This window comes from Danio aesculapii, chromosome 7 (assembly GCF_903798145.1).
Source record: "Danio aesculapii chromosome 7, fDanAes4.1, whole genome shotgun sequence".
Lineage (NCBI taxonomy): Eukaryota > Metazoa > Chordata > Actinopteri > Cypriniformes > Danionidae > Danio > Danio aesculapii.
The window spans coordinates 27,361,740-27,382,745 of record NC_079441.1 but is presented as its reverse complement, the minus strand read 5'-3'; the positions used below and the strand labels follow the sequence as shown (position 1 = coordinate 27,382,745).

At 36.4% G+C, this 21,006-nt stretch overlaps 1 protein-coding gene across 2 annotated transcripts in view; it reads right to left on the bottom strand.

Moving 5' to 3' along the window:
• The window catches only part of dok4 (docking protein 4), a 103,655-nt gene extending 82,878 nt beyond the window's left edge, over positions 1–20,777 (bottom strand). For both annotated transcript variants that reach the window (XM_056461491.1, XM_056461492.1), the window contains exon 1: positions 20,565–20,777. The gene's annotated coding sequence lies outside the window, so the exon portion shown is untranslated. The remainder of the gene's footprint in view (positions 1–20,564) is intronic.
• Positions 20,778–21,006: the final 229 nt, after the last annotated feature.

Genomic DNA, 21,006 nt, shown 5'->3' with positions numbered 1-21,006 from the left:
AAACTTACTCGTACAATATGAATAAAAAAACTAAGTTCAGAGAAACAGAAAATATTCTAGTTCTTGTTTTTCAATCAATTTTTCATTCTTGCATTGTGAGATTTAGCTGAATAGCAATTCAGATACACATGTATAGTACATAGCAGAGAGGTCTGCAATCTGGTTTTGTTTAAAAGGTGTTTATTGTGTTGAGCTAGTTTTGAAAATGACAGACTTGGCAATGTGTGAGAATGTGATGAAAAAGCATCTGTATATAGTGCCATGAGTTACACATGATCAACAAAAAGCTGTAAATTACTTGTGCAGAAAGCTCTTACATGATGATTGTTTGGCGTCTGTTTTATGCAAATAACTAAACGTGTGGACACACCCACTGATTTAGACTACTTCTAATTTATCAACGTTAGGAGAAAGTTTCAGAACATATTCATGGAGAGCATGAGACTGATTCCTGAAAGTGACAGGTGAGTCTCCACATTGAGCCCATGGGCCAGCCTGTACACCTGTCAGTGACCAATTCACATCAGCAGCTTCTTTACGATGGACATCCAGCATTCTCCAGCTTCCTATGCCAAGACTGCAGCTCTGCACAAAAAGTTTGACCAGAGGAAAAATGCTCGTGGCCAGCTGAGCCTGGTTTCTCTCTAGGTTTTTTCCTTCACTTTCGTCAATTGGTGAAGTTTGTTCCTCGCCACTGTCGCCTCTGGCTTACATGGTTTGGGACTTGTGGAGCTGCGCATCGATAGATTTGCTCTTTAGTGTTTGGACTATCAGCAGTGAAAAATAAACCACACTGAACTGAACTGAACTAAACTTCAACTCTGATGCTGCATTCACACCAGACTCGGATGAAGCATCAAGCATGAGTGATTTACATGTTAAGTCAATGCAAAGACACAAAGAGACATCCTGCTGCGTGTTTCATGCCAATGAGGCGGCGCAAATGATGCGATTTATGCGACTAAAGAGGTTTGAGTTGAGCATTTTGTGCATTTGACGCGTGTATCACACAAACCGATTGAGTTGGAAAATCTGAACTTCAGCGGACATTCGCGCAGCGTAAACCAATCATGAGCTTGCTCTTGTAGGGGAGTGATTATGATGTAGTGCCTCTTTTGGTGTCCCAAGGGGAAATCCTCTTGCCGACAACAGACAACAGTTCATCAAACTGGGCTCAGTTCAGTCGGAAGCACCGCTGAAAGCCTCCATCATCCAGGTATAGTTTCTGGAGGAGTTGATGAATTCGAAGAGCTGGGTGCTCCTCTGAAAGGATATAGTGGGCGCTGAACGAATCTACGCTGTTTTTCAGCCTTCCTAAAGCACATAAACACAGCTATTCTCTCAATAAAATACATGTTAGCCACTTAGCACCACAGCTAGAGTAACTGGTCATACAGAAGCCCTGCCCATGACGTGAATCCACATCTATTAGGAAGTGATTTTGACGCGTAAATGAAGCGAGTAAACTCAAAATGTTCATGCGTCTATTTATTTGCATCAATTTACTAGAACTTCAATGTTAAGCTGCTTTGACACAATCTACATTGTAAAAGTGCTATAGAAATAAAGATGAATTGAATTAAATGTTTTTATGCACATGTTGTAAATTAGGCAGAAATTTATCAAGTAAAGGGTTTTTTATATACAAATACATAGCATTTGATGAAAATATTAGTCAATGCGACTCATTTATGAATATTTAGAAGTACTCAAACACTCTCAGAAAAAAATGGTACAATGTTGTACCAAAGAAGGTACAAACCCTTGTCACTGGGGCAGTATCTTTTTATGGGACAGAATTGTACCTTAAGACAAAGATAAAAATTTGTTCCATTGCAGTTTGTACCTTTAAGGACATGATTTGTACCATGGGAAACCAAAATGTACCTTTGGTTTTTAAAATCTGCAGATACAATAATGTACCTTCATCAAAGGTACAAATCTGATCCATGAAGGTACCACTACAGTGACAAGACACTTTGTACCTTAACAATGTCAAACGTGTTCCTTCAAAAACTGTCAATAAGACATTTTGCTATATCCAAAATGTGTCGATTTATTTTCAGTGAATATAAAACGTCAAATACATTTGATAAACAATGTTTTAGTTTACAAAAAAAGTTTCTTTACCAGTTTACCAGTTTTTACAAGTTTGTATTATAGAACTTAATAATTAATGTTATAAGTGTCTTTAAACATGCTTTTAAATGATGATTCATGTTTTAATATGGAAATTATTCATAAATCACTTTGCCTTTCCAGTAATATTTATTTTCATAGATATTGTAATAAAGAGGTTGTCCAACACTTACGTACCTTTTTTATGAGAACAATTGTGTACCTATACTGTATTTCAATTGTACCATAAAAGGTACAGAACAGTATCAAAAGAGTATTTTCTGTAACATATAAGGTACAACAAAGGTGCAAAACTGTTCCTTAAGGAGCATTATTTGTACCACCGTGTACCTTTTTTTCTGAGAATGTATACTCCCATGTTACTCCTAACAAAAAGTCCAAAAATATGGAATTACTTTCATTGTTTATTAATGGCTGTAGAAAATGATTGCAGTGTTTTCTCTTAAAGAAACATTCTGTTCCTGATTTTCAGGTAGCTCAGGAAACAAATTAGTCCTATTTCTCGAAAAACGTCTATCTTCCTCAAACAGTGTTTCTGTCTCCCATTCATGTTCGCTCTCTGTCTTACACAGATGTGCCCTGACAGCCTCGCATGACTGAGGGTGAAAGAGAAGGAGATGGGGAAGATGAAGGAAGCAGAAATGAGACACAGACAGATTGCGAGATACAGGAACAGGGGGCTGAGGGAAAATGTCAGAACTTGGGAGATTGTTCGTGTCAGCATTCTGGAGCTCCTAGCTTTGAAGATTGTCTCTCATGGCGGGCTGAAGTGACAGACACGCATCACGCAGGAAAACGCTCAAGCCACAACAATGCGGCACTTTCTGCTAAAAATCAATGTGTCAGAAAAATGGGGGAAAGATGAGGAGAGCGAGAGAGCGCGAGGAGGAGACATTTACATGCTCACTATATAGCTTTATAAGCAGACTTCAAATCTGTGCAGTTATTTCCTCACAGCAGCTTAAAGCATCTGTGATAAGAAAACCTTAGCGGTAACCTTATCTGAACTTGCAGCCATCACATACACACAGGGCCAGCCAATATATTTATATATTGCAAATATATACAGAAAGAACGTATTTGTAAACAAAGTTTCACACAAATCTTTCCTTGTGACTTGCATATTTGAGTGTTTATATAATATTACTATACAGGCACTTGATATTTGTGCCACTAGAGGGTGCATGTTCACAACAAACAAACAACAAACAAACGCAAACGCAATACGCAATATGCAAAGCATACGCAAATAAATTTTCGAAAAAAACGCGGTAGCAGTTGGTAACTCTGGCGTAATTTGAACCACAAACACGTATCAAAGATATGGTGTTCTGAAATTACGTCGGGACTCTGGAGCACTATATTGTTAGACCACCCACTCCCGAGTACCAACGCTATTTCGGAACAGCATACCTGTGATTTCCTCATTCTTATTGAGCACCGTTACAGCCAGCGCTCACGAAGCGCTGAACGCATGGACCAGTGTGTGCATTTTATTCGCACAGTTTGTGTGCGCATCATCTGAATAACAATCCTCAGAGCAGTCCACACAGCACCATGGATTTTAAAATTCTAAACATAGATTTCTATTACGGTACTCAAACCAGTGCTAAAAGTTACTAACAAAAAAAAAAAAAAAAAATGTATAAATAAATAAATATATGTATATATATATATATATATATATATATATATATATATATATATATATATATATATATATATATATATATATATATATATATATATATATATATGTATATATATATATATATATATATATATATGTATATATATATATATATATATGTATATATATATATATATATATATATATATATATATATATATATATATATATATATATATATATATATATATATATATATATATATATATATATAAAGAAATACAAGTACAAGTCAAAATATTTAACTGTACATGTACTATAAAACTGTCAATTTAGAACAGTGCAGATGTTTTAACAACTGATTATGGTTTATACTATTTTTGTGTGTGTCTATGTGTTGTGACATGTTTTTTTATTTTTGTCCTATGCTGCCTGTCTGACCAGAACTCCCTGGTAGAAGAGATATTGCATCTTAATGGGACATTCCTGGTTAAATAAATAAATAAATAAATAAATAAATAAATAAATACAATGTCTGCAGCGCCCATCTACATCTCAGAATGTGTGTGTCCGGCGAATGTTACTTCCAACTGTCATATGCACGGCGCTGAGCGGTGCATCCGGTGTGAATCAGAAGATTGGAAACTCAGGTTTAAGGTGGCACTCATGTCTCATCACAAAGGGGTAAACAAAACTGACATTTAGCCTAAAATTTTGCCTTTTGTTAGTACCCTATTTAAACGTGAGATTTTGAAAACCAGATCTAAATTTAGCAGGAATGGTCGGGTCGAATGTACAAAGACTGAATATACAGTGGGAGCGGTGAGGTGCGGAATAAAACCTGGCGGGAGCATGACTAAAAAAAAAAATCAGTCCCGCACAGACCTCTAATTCACACTACATGACTTTAAATTGCAGATTGCTGTACCATTTAGAATACATGACTTGATTTTGTGTCTTTAATTCGCTGTAGTGCTTACACTACACTACGTAAATAATCCACAAAAGGGGGGTCACGCACTACATGATCTGACAACAACTCTTTAACCCATCACCTCTGTCCAGCCCCCAGACCACATCCAATGAGATGTTGAGGGCACAGCTGTCAGAAAGGGCTGAACACTATTGGCTGCTTGTGTGATGATGACATCACTGACACATAGTTTTTGAAATAGCTCTGAAAGCACCAAGGGAGCGTTTGAAAGCATCGTCATTCAGCAGATCTGACAGCAGATTCATTACTTATATATTTGCAAGGTTCAGCTGATAGGTGTGGCTTTAATATGTTCTTTAATATGTAAGCGCAAGGTAAAGTAAGTGCATTGATGACAATTTTGCCAATCACATTTCACATTTCTGTTGAGCTCTTGAACACAACGGCCATTCAGCTCATGACTTGCTTTCTCATTTGCTGTAGCTCGTCACTACATCTGATCCCACATGGGGTCAAGTCGGCTGACTGGTCTGGAATATTTAGCATGCAAGATATTGGATTTTCATCTGTGACGAGTCAGCGAGTCTCTTTGATGCGCCGTTGAGTGGTTCAAGTGATCAAGTGGGGAAGAAGCAGTGCTGTTTTATCATACTATCATTCTGAAGTTGATAAAGCAGTCTAATTAAATGCACAATGATTAAAAGTGTAAATTGAGGGTGCATAATGTCATTAGCATGGTGACAGGACACAGTCTTTGTCACCAGTTAAATTTGTTTATTTCTCTGGATTTGAACAATCTTTATAACATTTGAGATAATGTAAGTGCATAAATCAGCAAAATATATAACACTGTTATAGTGGTTTTTGGATATTTCAGTGAAAGTTTTAACAAAAAAGGTCTGTAATTCATCAGTTTTTTTTTTTAGAAAACTATGTGTAAAAACTAAAATCCAGCCATATATATCACATACTGTATAGCCAAAACAAAAAAGGTGAAATGAAACTTTAGTTAAATAAATGCATATTTCAGTATATTTTTTATATTGTGCCCAACAGTAATCCATATTGAGAGATCAGTGCACTTTTGTCAAGCATGTTCTTAAACATCACTGATTGGCAGTGAAGCCATGACCTCCAGAGCCAATCACAGTCATGTTGAACATGCTCAACAATGCTGAAATGTTGGCGGGAAATCGACTGATTTACTGCATAGATATTTACATTAGATGTCGCCTACCCTGTTGTTGTTTATTGGAAGGAATGCGTCAATAGAGTTGCCATTTTAGTACAGGGCAGCTCTCCTTTGAAATGAATGCAGGACCAAGCTGCAGTGGAGGACTGTGGCCATCCAGAGACAGAGATACACACATAGATACATATATCTATCATCTGGACTGCTCAATATGCTAATATTTTTTTTTTAATTACAAAAATTATAATTTTACATAACTTTTTTACATGGATGGATACGTTTTTTTTGTTTGCTCATTATTACACCCATACACAGAACTAAAGTCCAGCATTTTCATATCTGGCACACTGTCTTGACTAGTGCAGTTGAATAACTTTTGTCCTGAGAGCACTGTACAAATGTGGCGGTGCTAGTGACGCATAATCAGGGTCCGTATGCAATATCTAGTGTATATATCTATGGATTTACTGCAGCTACAGCATTGCCAAATGACCAAATAAATGTTATCAGCAAGATGGAGTAAAAGCTCCACATTTCTAGCACCTTCTTCAATCCTAACTGTGGAAAAAAGCGCAGTCAGAATAGCAAAATGTGTGGGAAAGCATTGCTTTTGTGTCACAGTATTGTATTGCACAAAGGAGCAGTTAAATCTTAATGTTAAATCAAAAGTAATTCACAAAATAGTGACAGTCTCCCTCATATTTTTCTATCATAACTGCGCTTATTTGTATAATTGGTATAAGACTGCAGAATAAATTTTACACAGTTTTTACAGTTTCTTTAGTCATTCAGCAATATTACAGCTTGTACCAGTGCAGTAATTCACGGCCTTACAAATTGGTCCCAAATTTGTTACTTTTAAAACTACTCTCAAGTAACATGGAGGACATCTCAATAAACAGGGCAAGTAGTTCTATCGTTACTCATAATTACTTCAATTAAATAAAGTTGAAAACTCTGTGAGGAAAATAGGGCCTAATGTCAAATTGTAATCTCATAACCTCCCAGCTGATTTATAGGCCGCACAGAACAACGGTGCACGAGGGAAAAGAGAGAGATACGGAGGGAAAGACAGCAGGAGGAAATGCGTTCACTATTCATTTGTTACAGAGGGAGTGCACCAGGGCACAACTTAGACACAAAAACAAGCCGCAAGCCGCATCTCTATCTCTGTCATAAATTATGGATGTTGTCTGATGTCTCCTAACTGCTGTGGGGCTCTCGGAGGGCCCAGGCCTGGCAGAAGAGCTGAACTTATAATGTAGAGCCTTCCCCTCTCAATGTCAGATGCAGCGCGGGGAGAGCTTTTCAAAAGCTCGGGTCACGGACCTGAGCTCTGCTGCTAAAACACATTACTGGAAGATCACTTTAGTCACTGTACGCTTTTTGTATGCTTTAAATTATAATTAGCAGTCCTTGCTAGGGCAAACTTCGTTATAATGAGTGTGCAAAACCTTTTTTTTTACTTGATATTTGAATACTTAAAGGGATAGTTCACTGAAAAATAAAAAATACTCACTGTTTACTCACCGTCAAGCAGTGTTGGGTAAAAAGTAATAGATTACAAATTACTGACCACAACTGGAAAATTTTAATCTGATTACATTACTAATTACTTCAAAGTAAAGTAATTAGTAATCTAATTACTTTTTACATGAAGTTACTTTTAAAACATAAAAAATACAAAAACTGCAGCTCTTTCAGTGATTTAATATTCACTGAATAACATTAAAATGGGTTAATCACAGCAGCTTGACATATTGTATAAAGTATGTCTAAAGTAAGCATATTGACATAAAGTATGAAGCTGATCGGTCAGTTCTTGTCACGTGACTCATGGTTTTCAACTGTGCGCGTCTGGAAATGCGAGCGCACGCAATATGAGCTCCCAATATGCACGCACAAGCCGTGCACCTCCATTGGAAATAATGAACTTGCCTGCGCAAAAGACGCAATATGTGAACGGCTACGCTACTCTTCACATTCAGAAGATACCTTCACTCCCGATCCTGCACAAATATTCAATTTAGTCTGTTTAGGTTGTGTTGGGCTGCCGTGTTTTTGGGTGCCGGTGTCCTCCTTGGTGATAAGTATTGTCGTGGAATGCTTTCTATTTAAGTGCTTGAACAAGTTGCTGGTCGAGTTAAAAGCAGTCGAAAGTTCTTTAGAGGCTGTTTATAGACGGCATTTTACAGCAATATTTTGTTTTTTACGCTCAATGAAATAAGTAATGTACTGAAAGTAATGAAGCAATGAAAGTAATGTCTGTATGTGCACTTAATGAAGAAGCAACCACTCTCGTCAGCAACCATTTCAGCTCGCATTCTCTAGCAACTTAAAAGCAAATGCTTATTAATTGATATTGCAGCAGAAAATGTTTAAAAGAAGCATTTTTTCTCTTTTAAAAACTGTAATTGTAACGCAATTACATTGACTTTAGAAACTGTAAATTACACAAATTTAAAATTCGTTGCATTGCTGCGTTCCCCACAAATGTAATTGGAATAAAGTAACGTGTTACTGTGGAATATGTTACAGCCAACTCAAGGGGTTACAAACATTTATGAGCCTCTTTCTTCTGTTGAACACAAAAACTATTCGGAAGATAGCTGAAAACTTGTAACAGATATAAGAAAAACAAATAATGTTGAATTCAATGATTACAGTTTTCCAGCATCATCAGAATATCTTTTTTTTGTTCAATAGAATAAAGAAAGACAAACAGGTTTGAAACAAGTAAATGGTACGGAAAGTAAGAGTTGACAGACTTTTTTGGGGTGAACTATCCCTTTTAAGTAAAAATTCAGGATTCGAGTCATACCTTAAGTCCCTTAAACTACTTAAAGGTGTGATCACATTCTCAAATACAATACTCTGTGAACTTTGAAGCAATGAAATCCATTTATGATTTGGAATTTGGCATGAGTGCAAAAAAATGTCATTCATTTTGCGACAGCTTTAAGTTGGTCATGTGAATTTGCTGAACTGAATACCACAGGAATTTATTTAACCAACAAAAAAAAATGGGTTTCACTCAAGGGCTTATTCCTCACTGCTAACATTAAATGCATAACTTTAAAATCATAATCTGGTAAACTAAACCAAGTGATTACATTATCTTAAGCTTAGCTTTTTGTCGATCCTGATGTTATTATTACATTATTTTTTTAATTTATTCAATAAAAAGAAGTTTAATTGCCACATAAAGCCATATAAGGGTGGCACAGTGGTTTAGTGTTTAGCACTGTCACCTCACGGCAAGAAGGTCGATGGTTTGAGGCCTGGCTGGGTCAGTTGGCATTTCTGTGTGGAGTTTGCATGTTCTCATGGGTTTATTCCAGCTGCTCTGGTTCCATGCGCTAAAGGTGAATTGAATAAACTAAACTGACCACAGTGTATGTGTTTAGGTGATTCATTCTGCTGTGGCGACTTCTGATAAATCAGAGACTAAGCCAAGGGAAAATGAATGAATGAATAAACGAATGAATGAATGAATGAATAAAGCTATATAGCAACTCAAATCTCAAAAGACCTCCAGATATAATAATTCTAAAAGACTTTTCTTTAAAATGGTTACAACTATTTATGAACTTCGATACAAAAAGGTATATGTGACCTGCAAAAATCCTACTAGTAGATGTAAGTGCTCTAAGTGCTCTACCAGCTAATTTTAGATGTTGAAATTTTCATAGACGTTGCACACAATGAATGCATTTGTGAAATTAAAAAAGGAATGACATTTTTCCCTCATATTCATATTTCTGATTCAGTTTTTCTGGTTGCATTTTTGTTATTATTTTAAATTTGTCTTGAGTTGATTTCAAACTCCATTGAAACTTTTTTTGAGAAAAAAAATCAGGGAACCCTTTACGAACAATATGAAATAAGTTACCCCCCCCCCCCCCCCCCACACACACACACACACAAATTCTGTTTTATTCAAGTTTATTTCCAGTCCAAAAACTTGAAAAAATTACAATAAAAATTTTATTTTTAATTCAAAACTAACTATATATTTATTTATTTATTCCTATATTATGTAAATAATACCACACAATATACCATATAATAATAAAATATTTATGAATTAATTAAATTTTTAAAAAGGTAAATTAAAATAATTGTTAAAAAATTTAATTCAAATTAAATTTATTGTGGCAGGATATTGTGAAGACACTGTAAGCTCCAACATGTACATGAAATGATAACAGTCCTTCCCACAATAAACGATAACATGCATGCCAAATGATGGTAAAATATCTCTGGAGATGAAGTTCATGTATTTCTGTGCTCATCTAATGAGATAGCAGGTACTGAAAGGAAAAAAAACAGGAGCATCATGTGTACTTGAGTATATGTGTAATAAAACAAAACAGATCTATTCTGTCATGCAGAACATGAAGACTTCATATTAGGATAGCCTTCCTGCTGTTTAATATTCACCAACTCTAGTCCTCGTCGCAGTCTAATTAGATGTAATTTTGATTTATTAATCTAAAAAAATGGCCAAATTCTGAGATATCACACGCTATACAGCTAATTACATTTTCATGACTGGATTTTGTAATTACAACGGTGTTTCCCACATCACACAGCTTACACATTTTACAAGTATAAAAAAATCTAATAAAAAAGCTATTGTGTAAAAAAAATACTGTTAAATAAAATTATTACCGCAAGAACTTCTTGAACAACCTACAGCAAAGCATAATCAATCATGGTAGCATTTTTAAATGAGGTTGTATTTTAAAATCAGGTATACTAAATGATATTGATGGCATCTTCAAGCATCAGTGTTTATCATCATCATCATCATCCTTTACATTAATAGCAAGATTTAGTTTGTAACACAGGAAGTACTAACATAAACAGGAAGCTGCAGTTCGGCAGATGAGACCATAAAGAAATAACATTATGAAAGCTTTATAGAAGCTACTTTGAGTCTGAGTATACAGACATCCAATAACAAAGCACAGTGCTCAGCCTGGATATACAAACAATACACAAGCTATATAAGAGTGATATATACAGTACATTACATAAGCATAATATTGATTGACGAAATATAGGCATACAGCTATAAAACATTATATATTTATTTGACCATACAGACAACCCATCACAGAAGTGCTACATGCTGTGCATTTTATGCTTTAAGAGTTTTAAAAAATGTAGTTCAATATATGTAGCAAGATTAAATCAGCACATGGTTTAAGACAGAAGGATCGGGGAGGTCACTTGTCCTATATGGTGTGCTGTCCCACAGGCACAAAAACACAAACCTGCACTTTATCTCCCCTTACACACACACACACACACACACACACATAATCTCGCAAAGCTCATTTGGTCCCTCAGCTGGGTCCTCTGTCAGGGTCACAGCCATTTACTCTGTCCCATCCATCAGACTACAGACTACACATGATATGTTACACACACACATATCACACGCACGCACGCACGCACGCACGCACGCACACACGCACACACGCACACACACACACACACACACACACGCACACACACACACACACGCACGCACACACACACACACACACACACACACACACACACACACACACACACACACACACACACACACTTAGCCTTTATATTACAGATTCACTTTTCTGAATAAATGAGAATTAATATATATTTTTGGTTGTTTGTTTAAAATAAAGACCAACTTTTTGTTTAGAAACACTTAATAACTGAATAAGAGCTCATTTACTGTAGGTTTTATAATAATTGCAGTCTATTTTTACAATTATTTAATGAATTTAAATGAATAAAGATCAGATTGAATGAATGAATTAATGAATCATTTAATGACTCCCTCAAGACCAATTGGTGTGTTGACCAGGCAAATCAAGATAAAAAATAAATACATAAATAAGTGAGTCACTGAATGATTTGTTCAAAAATGCTGATTCCTTTCATGGTACATCTGAAATAATGGTAATATTCTGATTTGTTGGTTAAAATAAAACTGTTTGATTGTTATTTTGTAACAGCTGAGAATATTTTTTTCAGCTTTCTCTAATGAAGATTTAAAATAATAATATTTTGTGGCATTATAAATGTCTTTATCATCACTTTTGATCAAATTAAAGCATCCTTGCTAAATAAAAGTATGGATTTTTATAATCTCTTTACCAAAAAGAAAAATGCTACAGGCTCTAACCTTTTAAAGAGCCCGTATTTTGCATTATAAAAAGTCATATTTTGGTTTTGGGGGTCTCCAACAACAGGCTGATATGCATGCAGGGTCAAAAAACACTTTTAATGTCTTATAATATGCATTTATTTTTACCTAACTATTCTAACGACTCCTATATGATTTGTTCAGGGAATCATTTGTTTCCAAACCCCTTCTTTGAGTAAGGCTAATCTGTGCTGATTGGTCCGATGACCCAGTCTGCTATGATTGGTTGACTGCATTTAGAACAAGAAAGAGAGAAAAGTCCAGCATGGTAAGTCAGCCCATTGGAAGAGTGCATCAAAGCAATGCAGTTAAACACAAGCATATTGCTCTAATTTAAACCTAACCCCAAATAATAACAACAACACACATTCAGTATTAATCCACACAGTGACAAAAGTTTGAAAATTGACTGTGCTGTGCGTGTAAGGAACAAATGTGCGTGTAACACTAAACACATTTAATCGGTAATTTAATCGGTAAAGGAGGAAGCACGTGTCACATTTTCAACACGGTTTTTGACGTGATACTGTATGTAAAATAGCCCATACAGATTTAACCTGAGAGATACAGTACAAACACTGATCTATAACAGATAAGTGATTACAAGCTGCGCAGAGCGATAACAAGTTACAACACACTATTAAATACATATTTTGTAAACTACAGAAAATGAGGCAACCATTTTAATCACACTTCACGTTATGTAGGAAGGAGAAACACTTGCAGCATCTGGAGGAAGAAGAAACTGATCCATCCAAACTGTGTAACAGTTACTAACAAAGGCTGTTTCTTAATTTGCGTTCTTCAGCGGTCTCGCGTCCTCGTGTTCTCGTGCAACATTATCATCAACTGCCAAAGTTCAGTTCCAATACTCAAGACCGCAAGAATGAAGGACACTTCCCGGATGTGTTCTTGATATCGAGGACGCACCGATGCAGACTTGAGCAGCAAACTCACTCGAGAAGTCCTAGAAGTCATTGCGACTGGAGGTGGGAAGCGCAGCATTTTATATAGGCTTATTATTCAGAGAGTTCAAGGATTTAACTTATTTATCTCAGGAGTTTCACTAAATGAAACGGTGAATAATATAAACATTGCCATGAAAGTCTGAATAAAGGAATAAACACAGGGTGTTTGTTAGCTGAAATTCATATTAAATTAAATTAAATTATTTTATTTGTATTGTGAAACATATATTTGTAAAGTCTTTTTGCATAGTAATATATATATGTATATATATATATATATATGTTTAAATAATTTTCCATTAAAAATGCATAAAGGTCATGTGACCATCAAGAAAAACGCAGCATCTCATTTCTCAGAGGAAGCGTTCTCTGTTCTCGTGGTCTCCCAAGTTTGTTCTTCCGAGGACACCTGGCAAGACCGGTCTTCACAAGAACGCAAGTTCGTTCTCTGCGTTCTTGGAAGTGAGAAACAGCCAAAGTCCCATACATTAGTAGTCTTTGCTGACTATTTTTTTAAACAAGGTGTATTTTCAAATTTACGTCTCAACTGGATGTTTTCATTCACTTAAAGCTGTGTTGCACACTGCATAGAAGGTTATTTTCAAAAACCCATAATAGGGGCTCTTTTAATGGAACCGTTTATAATGTTACAAAAGCTTTTTATTTCATATAAATGCTGATGTTTGGATCTTCCTATTCATCAAAGAATCCTGAAAATAACACGTAATAGTTAATAAATAAAGACGGTAATACTACTACTGATAAAAATTTGTAATACTATTAATATTGTTGTTGTTATTATTATTATTATTATTATTATTATACATGTTTAATGATCAGCAAATCAGCATATTAGATTAATTTCTGAAGGATCATGTGACAATGAATAATGATGCTAAAAATTCAGCTTGAAATCACATTCAAAAAACACATTCAAATGGAAAAAGGTTATTTTAAATATTTTAATAAATAAAAAAAATTACTGCTGTACTTTGGATCAAATAAATGCAGACTTGGAATTTTATTACAATATATACATAATCAATCAATCAATCAATCAATCAATCAATCAATCAATCAATCAATCAATCAATCAATCTATCTATCTATCTATCTATCTATCTATCTATCTATCTATCTATCTATCTATCTATCTATCTGTGTCTTGAAAAACATCTAGTAAAATATTATTTACTGTCATCATGGCAAATATAAAATAAACCAATTATTAGAAATGAGTTATTATCAAATTATTATGTTTAGAAAATCTTCTCTTCGTTAAACAGAAATTTAGGGGGGGGGGGGGGGGGGGGGGGTTCAGGGGGGCTAATAATTCAGGGGGGTAATAATTCTGACTTCAACTGTATATGCAGCTCATAGATACGCTAGCTAATGAGGCATCTTTGTACAAATATCTATGATTAAAGCAAGAGAGAACAGCATATAATAGCAGCATCAAGAACATCTGATTATTAAACCTGTCCTTCACAATGTCTATGGTGGTTACTTACAGTACATTCCTGTTTAAACTCACTCATGGGCTTTGAACAAAGGCCCAGTTGCAGGCTCAATATTTTAACACCTTTAGCTTTGCTGAGCCCCTCAAAACAAAGCCCATTTTCAAACCCAAATGCTTCTTAATGCCACAAACATACAACTGAAAACCCCACAGCTCTGCATTTGAGCGTATGTGCAGTTCAATAAACACAAAAAATCTTTAAATATGCCGCTCAGACATGACAGAGAGCAGTGTAGGGAGTCTGTGGCACGTATGTACGCCAAAGCTCCGGGGAGGAGAGCAGAAATCCAAACAAATCAATGCAGGCCGAGCCCCAGAGAGACGGAGCCTCCACCACCGCCAATTACTGCAGCACAGAAACAAACATAGTGGAAGTGAACTGAAAGAGAAGGCAAAGTCGGCTGCTGTAGCAGGTAAAGCTGTAGTTCTTTTACATGTGTGTGAGGCCGAGGGAGGGGAAGCGGGGGGTCTGGATCCACTCACACAGGCAGGTTTGCTGGGTCTGGCAGAGCAAGCAGGCCACTCTGTAATTTACAGAGGTGGAATGCAGCATGCAGCCGCGGGTGCTAATTACAGAGTGTTCATCTCTCTCTCTCTCTCTCTCTCTCTCTCTCTCTCTCTCTCTCTTTCTTTCTTTCTGACTGTGAGCCAGCCGACCAAAACCAGCCGACTCCCACACTGCTCCGCTGTCAGCTGCAACCTTCAGACAAAATGCAGAAGTGCACACACAGACACACACGCACGCACGAGGACAGATGTTTGGATAACATCTATGACTCAGGTGACTATGCACGCTGCAAAAACCCACATAAAGCTTTGGTAGTATGTAAAGAGCATTGTAATAGACCTCATTACAAAAGCCAATGGACTGCTTGTACTTATAAGGCCATTCATCTCTCTTGACTGAAATCTTGGCCTGTTATGTTCTCCTTTTTTTTTAAAAGCAGCTACTGGTCAAGAAAGCAATATAATATAATATAATATAATATAATATAATATAATATAATATAATATAATATAATATAATATTATATTATATTATATTATATTATATATATTATATTATATTATATTATATGATAATATATAAAAATGTAACTTAAAGGGGCAGTTCAGCTAAAAATAAAAATTCTGTCCTCATTTACTCTCCTTTAACTTGGTCTGAACCTGTTTGAATTTCAACACAAAAGAAGATATTTTGAAGAATGCTGAAAACATGTAACCATTGACTTCCATAGTATTTGTTTTTCCTACTATGGAAGTCAATGGTTAAAGATTTTCAGTTTTATTTAAAATATCTTCTTTTGTGTTCTGTTCAAGAGACGATAAAAACTCATGAAGGTGTATAACCACTTGAGGGAGAGTAAATAATAAATAGTAATTTTTGGGTTAACTATCCCTTTAAAAAAACTCTATTTGTAAAGAATTCATCCTTTTACATTATTTGGGATGATTTTGTAGGGGAGCGCATCTGCATAAAACATAATAAACTCATTACAAGCATAGATGAATACAATGGAGGTAAGATACAAATGCAGTTTTTATGGTTTTCTGGAAAGTCTAACAGAATTCAGACAAGGAAATTAAATAATCAAAAATACTGTAATACAATTAATCTCTGTTAAATCTACAAATTTCACATCTCGCTGTTGCCAAATGGTTTAAATTAGCTTCAAAAACATAAAACATATCTAAATGAAAATCTTAAATTTTTTTAAATCCACACATCATACGTTTTAAAACGTGGTTACTTATAATCCCAACTCAACATTGCAGATCCTATGATGTGACTATAGTGGATGCACACATTGCAATATCGATGCTGAAGCAACATATTGTGAAGCCCTAACAGAGAGCAAATTACATAGGGGTTTGCACCATTTGGTTACAGGAACTTAGGTATAAGAACCAACCACCAGACCCACTTCCTCGAAAACAAACTCTACCCTAGACAATTTTGTGGTTGTATTCACACAATCCCTATAAATTCTTAAATGACTTCAGCCTGCCGACAGTGACATCAAGCACTGTATTCAACAATTGGAGTGGAGGACACTTTGATGAAAGCTGTTTTCATTGTGTATTTCATGGAATATGCGTACATGTTATGTGATCAAAACAGCAAAAAGGCAGACTAAATTACCTACTTGTAGCGGTAAAATCAGAGAGGCTTAGAAAAGAACAAAATGCCACAGACCAAGACAACACATCAATGGTGCTAAAATTAGCTTTCTGAATGTGTGTCTTGTAACACCTTAAAATACTGTGCCGGTGCATCCTATACGCTTACATCACTGTAGTTCCTATTGGGCTAGATTAAAGTCACCGGCCACTTTATTAGGTATACCTTACTAGTACTGTGTTGGACCCTCTTTTGCCTACAGAACTGCCTTAATCCTTCGTGGCATAGATTCAACAAGGTACTGGAAATATTCCTCAGAGATTTTGGTCCATATTGACGTGATAGCATCACGCAGTTGCTATCATCCATTACGTGAATCTCCCGTTCAACCACATCCCAAAGGTGCTCTATTGGATTGACATCTGGTGATTGTGGGGGCCATTTGAGTCCAGTGAACTCATTCGCGTTTTATGACGTGGCGCGTTATGCTGCAGGAAGGAGCCATCAGAAGATGGGTACACTGTGGTCATAAAGGCATGGACATGGTCAGCAACAATACTCAGGTTGGCTGTGGCATTGAAACAATGCTCATTTGGTACTCATGGGTCCAAAGTGTGCCAAGAAAATATCTCCCACACCACTACACCACCACCACCAGCCCAAACTGTTGATACAAGGCCGGATGGATCCATGCTTTCATGTTGTTGATGCTAAATTCTGACACCATCCATCCGAATGTCGCAGCAGAAATTAAGACTCAGTTTCCTGTTCCTGCTAACAGGAGTGGCACCCGGTGTGGTCTTCTGCTGCTGTAGCCCATCCGCTTCAAGGTTGGAAGTGTTGTGCGTTCAGAGATGCTCTTCTGCATACCTCGGTTGTAATGAGTGGTTATTTGAGTTACTGTTGCCTTTCTATCAGCTTGATCCAGTCTGGCCATTTTCCTCTGACCTTTGGTATCAACAAATCATTTGTGCCCACAGAACTGCCACTCACTGGATATTTTCTATTTTTTCGGATCATTCTCTGTGAAAATCCCAGTAGATCAGCAGTTTTTGAAATACTCAGACCAGCCCGTCCGGCACCAACAATCATGCCACATTCAGAGTCACTTTAATCACCTTTCTTCCCGATTCTGATGCCCGGTTTGAACTGCTGCCTAAATGCATTGAGTTGCTGCCATGTGATTGGCTGATTAGAAATTTGCGTTAACAAGCAGTTGGAGAGGTGTACCCAATAAAGTGGCCGGTGAGTGTATAACCTGCTTTGAATTTAGAGATATTTTAATTTCTACAAATGGCAACTAAAATCATTCCCAATTCCTGGCGTACAAACATGACAAAATCTCATATTTCCGCCTTTAGTTCTAGGAACCGTCCTCTTGAAAGACATCAATAGACTGCATCCCTTCTAATAATAGAAAATACACTTTGTTTCCCAATTATGCACAGCACACACTCACATTACCAAAAAACCCACACAAGAGTATTAAATTCCGCCACATATACAGTATGTTTGCACTATGCAACTCCCCCACCACAGCAACAGTGTCTTTTCAGCCCACTAATCAAATTGTGTTTAATTACATGAGTTGGATTATAGAGGAGAAAGCCTAGGTCAGCAGGACAAGAGCCCAGACTCACTTAGGGAAACATCAAACCCTCCAGTGTTGAAATTCAATGTTACAGCTTTCACGAACGAAGTAGGGAAAACTGAAAGACAAACCCTTTTCGCTAAAATGGAGCCCTTGGCAGGCTGAAAGTCTATCTCATCATGTCAAATTAGTTATGAGGTTCTGAAGGCCTCATAGACTGAGATGAAGTGCTAATTCCAGTCCTTGCTGTCTCAAGCAAGCATAGTGTTTGCCTACTTACTAATTTTATTTCTGAAGAGGATTATAGCCTAAAAAATGCTTCTGCTGCAAAGAACGTTACCAATAAAAACTGCAAACAATGGTCAAAAAGACGAGTAACTGGACTCAAGTGACAAGACTGGTTGGCATTTATCTAACAGACTTCATTTAGTGACACTCAAGCATTTAATCAGCAGAGTTGGGTTCACTTTAAAGGGGTTGTAGGTTAATAAGTGTTTATCCACCATAATCTTTATTGTGCTCAAAAGCAGTTTACCTATGATAACACCCTCATGCTAATAAGCTAGCACGCTGACCGATAAGATGCCTTTTTTAAACTTTCTATGTTCTCCACTGCCGAGGAGGATTTGCAGACTAATTTATTATGAGCTTTAGCGAAGCTGTTTATGCTCAGACAGATAAGGCTCAGATTAAACACGGTCCTTTATCAGCATGCAGCACATTCAAAAGACACTGTTTCAATTTAATTAATTGCCCAGAAGACAAGGTGCAAGGCAATTATTTTCCATACTTAGACATTGCTGCGAAAATATGGACAAGAAAGGACCATAAGTGGGAACAGATCCAGGAACAGAGCCTCTTTACCCTCTTGCATCTCTACCGATCGGTCTACCTAGAGAGCTTTTTAGCCGTCAGATGAGCCAATCTGGAATATGCTTATAAACCCAAAATGCAACCCTAGAAATTTATTGACTTAAGCTGTGTTCAAAATCGCCCACTCGCTCCCTCATTCACTAATCCCGATATAGTGTATGCTGGTTGAGTGCACTACATCAGCAAGAAGAAAACAAAAAGAAACGTGTGAACTCAGATGTTGCTGACGTTGCCGGCTGATCCAGGATAAATCGAGTCAGATTACCTGATCATGACCCAAGAAAATAATGAATGAATGCCTGACAATGTAGACAGAAACTGACCCAGCAAAAAGACTAACACTGCAACAATGATGAGATGCATGTATTATTATTATTATTATAGGTGATATATTATTTACCTTCAAATTAAGTAACTAATTAGGAATTATTAACTAAAATATTTAAGTATTTTAAAGTCTTTCTCCCATTTAAGAAAATACCTAATTTGTTTTACATTGTTTGATTTTTAGATTATAATGAATTTTATTAAGCACTGCAGTTCACTAAAAGCACATAGTATAGTAATATAGTAATAACTGTTTTGTTATGTTTTGTTTTACCTATGTATTAGAGACTGTGGAGTGACAATGTGACATTATTTTTTACAGTAAAACGTCTGTGAGAGTTTTTCAAGGAAATGTTAGTAGTTTACGTCTCCTTTTCTCTGAAGTGGCACAACAACTGACAACATAAGTGTGCAGTACTTAATAACACATTAAAACAAGTATAAGAGATAATAACAGTGATTATCATAAATCTAATTATTTAAATTATTAACTAATAGACGAATGAAAGACTTTTGTACCTTTCCACAGCGAGATTATAACGCTTCCCTGATGGCGGGGAATATGAAGTATAGCTTATTACGCCAGAAATATTTCCAATGCTCAATGTCACGACTAAGCAATTGGAATCAAGTGTTATAAAGCAGTGCAAAAAGGGAAAAACTATTAATATCGACGCATGACAAAATTTTGATTTTAAATACCTGAGCGTAATAAACATCTAGAGATTGTCATATGAGAAGCTGAATGGACCAACAGAGCGCACAAAGCTTCATTAGGCATAGATGCATTTCTCAACTAAACTATAGGCTATCCTTTAATACAAACACTCTCACATCTGACAGATGTTTTATTAAAACATCAATCCCTGGGATGCTGTTGCACATAAAGTTCATCAAAGGAGTAAATGGTGTTGTGATGAACATAATTCAATTATAATTCACGTCTAAAAACTATCGCAATTCTGATCAGCGCTTGTCAAAACAACCCATTTCGTCCACAGATATTTCGCATTTTAGACCAACGATTTGGCCTCGATAAATCACATGAACTTTCGTAAACCTACCTGGATGCTGATCAGCTGAAGGTGCGGCCCCTTCCGAGAAGACTGCTGCTTTTATAAAGGTGAAAATGCGATGTTTTTGCTTTTACCCTAACAGAGGAAAAACGCCGGCAAGTTTTCTCAGGAGAAAATTGTGTCGGGACCTGCTGTCAGTAATCCAAGTGAGTCCTCTTGGTTGTCGTCTTGGGTTTCTGGACGAGACGCTTGTGCAGCGCGTCTGAATGTGAAGCAGCAAACACACACACATACATATACACACACATACACGGCTGTTCACTCTCAGCTGTCTGTCTCCAGCTCCAGCAGACAACAAAAGTCCACCCATTACCGTAAAGCGTCGGAGAAAAGCGCACTAAATTAGCGCCTTCAGGTGTAACTGTTTAATGGAAAATACTTTAGTAGTAATGCTAGTGTTTCTGAACCATACTATAGCAAAGAGTAAAAT